Here is a 6,529-nt window from a genome sequence, read left to right as displayed (position 1 = left end):
ATGGTCCGGAGGTAAAGATTAATATATAGGAAGTATGGTTTCCGTCACCGGAAGTGTTCCGGGCATCACCGATAGTGTACTGGGACCACCGGAGGGGTCCGGGGGTCCACCAGGTGGGGCCACCAGCCCCGGAGGCCTACACGGGCCAATAGTGGGAAGGGACCAGCCCCTAGGTGGGCTGGGGCACCTCCCACCAAGGCCCAAGGCGCCTCCAAGAGGGAAGGGGGGGCAAACCCTAGGGCAGATGGGCCCTAAGGCCCACCCCAGGTGCGCCTCCCCCTCTCCCCTTGTGGCCACCACCCAGATGGGATCTGGGGGCTGTCGCCACCCCTAGGGAGGGAACCCTAGGTGGGGGCGCAGCCCCTCCCCTTCCCCTATATATACTTGAGGTATTGGAGGCTGCAAGACAGACGAGATCCTCTCCCTCTTGGTGCAGCCCTACCTCTCTTCCTCGTCTCTCGTAGTGCTTGGCGAAGCCCTGCTGGAGTCCCGCGCTCCTCCACCACCACCACGCCGTCGTGCCGCTGCTGGATGGAGTCTTCCTCAACCTCTCATTCTCCCCTTGCTGGATCAAGGCGTAGGAGACATCACCGGGCTGTACGTGTGTTGAACACGGAGGTGCCGTCTGTTCGGCACTAGGATCATCGGTGATTTGGATCACGATGAGTACGACTCCACCAACCCCGTTCACTTGAACGCTTCCGCTTAGCGATCTACAAGGGTATGTAGATGCACTCTCCTTCCCTCGTTGCTAGATTACTCCATAGATTGATCTTGGTGATGCGTAGAAAATTTTGAATTTCTACTACGTTCCCCAACAGTGGCATCATGAGCTAGGTCTATGCGTAGTTACTATGCACAAGTAGAACACAAAGTAGTTGTGGGCGTTGATATTGTCAATTATCTTGCCGTTACTAGTCTTATCTTGATTTGGCGGCATCGTGGGATGAAGCGGCCCGGACCAACCTTACATGTACGCTTATGTGAGACCGGTTCCACCGACTGACATGCACTAGTTGCATAAGGTGGCTGGCGGATGTCTGTCTCTCCCACTTTAGTCGAATCGGATTCGATGAACAGGGTCCTTATGAAGGGTAAATGGAAATTGGCAATTCACGTTGTGGTTTTGGCGTAGGTAAGAAACGTTCTTGCTACAAACCTATAGCAGCCACGTAAAAACTTGCAACAACAATTAGAGGACGTCTAACTTGTTTTTGCAGCATATGCCTTGTGATGTGATATGGCCAAAAGGATGTGATGAATGATATATGTGATGTATGAGATTGATCATGTTCTTGTAATAGGAATCACGAGTTGCATGTCGATGAGTATGACAACCGGTAGGAGCCATAGGAGTTGTCTTAATTTATTTATGACCTGCGTGTCAACATAAACGTCATGTAATTACTTTACTTTATTGCTAAAGCGTTAGCCATAGTAGTAGAAGTAATAGATGATGAGACAACTTCAAGAAGACACGATGATGGAGATCATGATGATGGAGATCATGGTGTCATGCCGGTGACAACGATGATCATGGAGCCCCGAAGATGGAGATCAAAAGGAGCAAAATGATATTGGCCATATCATGTCACTATTTGATTGCATGTGATGTTTATCATGTTTTACATCTTATTTGCTTAGAACGACGGTAGCTTAAATAAGATGATCCCTCATAATAATTTCAAGAAAGTGTTCCCCCTAACTGTGCACCGTTGCGACAGTTTGTTGTTTCAAAGCACCACGTGATGATCGGGTGTGATAGATTCCAACGTTCACATACAACGGGTGTAAGACAGATTTACACATGCAAACACTTAGGTTGACTTGACGAGCCTAGCATGTACAAACATGGCCTCGGAACACAGAAGACCAAAAGGTCGAACATGAGTCGTATAGAAGATACGATCAACATGAAGATGTTCACCGATGTTGACTAGTCCGTCTCACGTGATGATCGGACACGGCCTAGTTGACTCGGATCATGTAATCACTTAGATGACTAGAGGGATGTCTATCTGAGTGGGAGTTCATAAGATGAACTTAATTATCCTGAACATAGTCAAAAGGTCTTCGCAAATTATGTCGTAGCTTGCGCTTCAGTTCTATTGTTTAGATATGTTCCTAGAGAAAATTTAGTTGAAAGATGATAGTAGCAATTATGCGGACTAGGTCCGTAAATTGAGGATTGTCCTCATTGCTTCATAGAAGGCTTATGTCCTTAATGCACCGCTCAGTGTGCTGAACCTCGAACGTCGTCTGTGGATGTTGCGAACATCTGACATACACATTTTTATAACTACGTGATAGTTCAGTTAAACGGTTTAGAGTTGAGGCACCGAAGACATTTTGAAACATCGCGAAACATATGAGATGTTTCGAGGGCTGAAATTGGGATTTCAGGCTCGTGCCCACGTCAAGAGGTATAAGACCTCCGACGATTTTCTTAGCCTGCAAACTAAGGGAGAAAAGCTCAATTGTTGAGCTTGTGCTCAGATTGTCTGAGTACAACAATCATTTGAATCGAGTGGGAGTTGATCCTCCAGATGAGATAGTGATGTTTCTCCGAAGTCATTACCACCAAGCTGCTAGAGCTTCGTGATGAACTATAATATATCAGGGACATATATGACGATCCTTGAGATATTCGCGATGTTTGACACCACAAAAGTAGAAATCAAGAAGGAGCATCAATTGTTGATGGTTGGTGAAACCACTAGTTTCAAGAAGGGCAAGGGCAAGAAGGGATACTTCATGAAATGGCAAATCAGCTGCTGCTCTAGTGAAGAAACCCAAGGTTGAACCCAAACCCAAGACTAAGTGCTTTTGTAATAAGGGGAACAGCCACTGGAGCAGAATTACCCTAGATACTTGGTAGATGAGAAGGCAGGCAAGGTCGGTAGAAGTATATTGGATATACATTGTGTTAATGTGTACTTTACTAGTACTCCTAGTAGCACCATGGTATTAGATACCGGTTTGGTTGCTAAGTGTTAGTAAACTCGAAATAAAAGTTTGCGGAGTAAACGGAGACTAGCTAAAGGTGAGCTGGCGATATGTGTTGGAAGTTTTTCCCAAGCTTGATGTGATCAAGCATCACACGCTCCCTCTACCATCGAGATTGGTGTTTGCGTTGAGCATAGACATTATTGGATTATGTCTATCGCAATACGGTTATTCATTTAAGGAGAATAATGGCTACTCTGTTTATTTGAATAATACCTTCAATGGTCTTGCACCTAAAATTAATGGTTTTTTTGAATCTCGATCGTAGTGATACACATGTTCATGCCAAAAGATATAAGATAGTAATGATAGTACCACCTACTTGTGGCACTGCCACGTAAGTCATATCGGTATAAAACGCATGAAGAAGCTCCATGTTGATGGATCTTTGGGCTCACTCGTTTTTGAAAAATTTGAGACATGCGAACCATGTATATTGGTGTATATGCATGAAGAAACTCCATGCAAATGGACCGTTTGGACTCACTTGATTTTGAATCACTTGAGACATGCAAATCATACCACATGGGCAAGATGACTGAAAGCCTCGTTATCAGTAAAATGGAACTAGAAAGCAACTTGTTGGAAGTAATACATTTTGATGTGTGCAGTCAATGAGTGCTGAGGCGTGTAGTGGATATCCTTATGTACTTACTTCACAGATGATTTGAGTAGCTGTTGAGTAGATTTACTTGATGAATCACGAGTCTGAATTATTGAAAGGTTCAAGTAATTTCAGGGTGAAGTTGAAAGATCATCGTGAAAAGAGGATAAAATATCTATGATATGATCATAGAGATGAACATCTGAATTACGAGTTTGGCACAGAATTAAGACATTGTGGAAATTGTTTCACAACTAATACAGCCTGGAACACCATAATGTGATGGTGTGTCCGAACATCATAACTGCACCCTATTGGATATGATGCATACCATGATGTCTCTTATCGAATTACCACGATAGTTTATGGGTTAGGCATTAGAGACAACCACATTCACTTTAAATAGGGCACCACGTAATTCCGATGAGTTGACACCATATGAACTATGGTTTAGAGAAACCTAAGCTGTCATTTCTTAAAATTTTGGGGCTGCGACGCTTATGTGAAAAAGTTTCAGGCTTATAAGCTCGAACCCAAAGCGGATAAATGCATCTTCATAGGACACCCAAAATAGTTGGGTATACCTCCTGTCTCAGATCCGAAAGCAATAAGGGATTGTTTCTAGAATCGGGTCCTTTCTCGAGGAAAAGTTTCTCTCGAAAGAATTGAGTGGGAGGATGGTGGAGACTTGATGAGGTTATTGAACCGTCTCTTCAACTAGTGTGTGGCAGGGCACAGGGAGTTGTTCCTGTGGCACCTACACCAATTGAAGTGGAAGCTTATGATACTGATCATGAAACTTCAGATCAAGTCACTACCAAACCTCGTGGGATGACAAGGATGCGTGCTACTTCAGATTGGTACGTAATCCTGTCTTGGAAGTCATGTTGCTAGACAACAATGAACCTACGAGCTATGGAGAAGCGATGGTGGGCCTGGATTCCAAAATGGCTCGAGGCCATATAATCCGAGAGAGGATCCATATATGAAAACAAAGTGTAGACTTTGGAAGAACTACTTGATGGTCGTAAGGCTGTTAGGTACATATGGATTTTAAAAGGAAGACGGACAATGATGGTAAGTATCACCATTAAGAAAGCTCGACTTGTCGTTAAGATGTTTTCCGACAAGTTCAAGGAGTTGAATACGATGAGACTTTCTCACTTGTAGCGATGCTAAGAGTCTGTTGGAATTATATTAGCGATTACTGCACTATTTATGAAATCTTGCAGATAAGATGTCAAAACATTGTTTCCTCGACGATTTTCTTGAGGAAAGGTTGTATGTGATACAACTGGAAGGTTTTGTCAATCCTGAAAGATGCTAATAAGTATGCAAAGCTCTAGCAATCCTTCTAAGGACTGGAGTAAGCATCTCGGAGTTGGAATGTATGCTTTGATGAGATCATCAAAGATTTTGGGTGTATGCAAAGTTTATGAGAAACTTGTATTTCCAAAGAAGTGAGTGGGAGCACTATAGAATTTCTGATGAATATATGTTGTGGACATATTGTTGATCAGAAATGACGTAGAATTTTTGGAAAGCATATAGGGTTATTTGGAAAGTGTTTTTCAATGGAAAGCCTGGGTTAAGCTACTTGAACATTGAGCATCAAGATCTATAAGGATAGATCAAAACACTTAATGGTACTTCCAAATGAGCACATACCTTGACATGATCTTGAAGGTGTTCAAGATGGATCAGTCAAAGAAGGAGTTCTTGCCTGAGTTGTAAGGTATGAAGTAAAGACTTAAAGCACGACCACGGCAGAAGAAAGAGGAAGGACGAAGGTCGTCCCCTATGCTTTTGTCATAGGCTCTATACGGTGTGCCATGCTGAGTACCGCACCTGATGTGTGCCTTGCCACATATCTGGCAAGAGGGTACAAAGGTAATCTAGGAGTAGATCACCAGATAGCGGTCTAAATTATCCTTAGAGGAATAAGGATATGTTTCTCGGTTATGGATGTGATAAAGAGTTTGGCGTAAAGAGTTACGTCGATGCAAGCTTAACACCTATCCGGATAGCTCTCAGTAGAGATACCAGATACGTATAATGGAGCAACGATTTAGAATAGCTCCAAGTACAACAGTTATTTGAAATGGCTCCAAATGTAGCATAGTAGTTGCATCTACAAGATGACATAGAAATTTGCGAAGTACATACGGATCTGAATGTTGCAGACCCGTTGACTGAAACCTCTCTCACAAGCATAACATGATCAAACCCAGAACTCTTTGGGTGTTAGTCACATTGGGATGTGACCTTGAGTGTTAATCACATATCGATGTGAACTGGATTATTGACTCTAGTGCAAGTGGGAGACTGTTGGAAATATGCCCTAGAGGCAATAATAAATTGGTTATTATTATATTTCCTTGTTCATGATAATCGTTTATTATCCATGCTAGAATTGTATTGATAGGAAACTCAGATACATGTGTGGATACATAGACAACACCATGTCCCTAGTAAGCCTCTAGTTGACTAGCTCGTTGATCAATAGATGGTTAAGGTTTCCTGACCATGGACATTGGATGTCGTTGATAACGGGATCACATCATTAGGAGAATGATGTGATGGACAAGACCCAATCCTAAGCCTAGCACAAGATCATGTAGTTCGTATGCTAAAGCTTTTCTAATGTCAAGTATCATTTCCTTAGACCATGAGATTGTGCAACTCCCGGATACCGTAGGAGTGCTTTGGGTGTGCCAAACGTCACAACGTAACTGGTTGGCTATAAAGGTACACTACAGGTATCTCCGAAAGTGTCTGTTGGGTTGGCATGAATCGAGACTGGGATTTGTCACTCCGTGTAAACGGAGAGGTATCTCTAGGCCCACTCGGTAGGACATCATCATAATGTGCACAATGTGATCAAGGAGTTGATCACGAGATGATGTGTTACGGAACGAG

This window comes from Triticum aestivum, chromosome 5A, assembly GCF_018294505.1.
Source record: "Triticum aestivum cultivar Chinese Spring chromosome 5A, IWGSC CS RefSeq v2.1, whole genome shotgun sequence".
Lineage (NCBI taxonomy): Eukaryota > Viridiplantae > Streptophyta > Magnoliopsida > Poales > Poaceae > Triticum > Triticum aestivum.
This window is presented reverse-complemented; position numbering follows the sequence as displayed.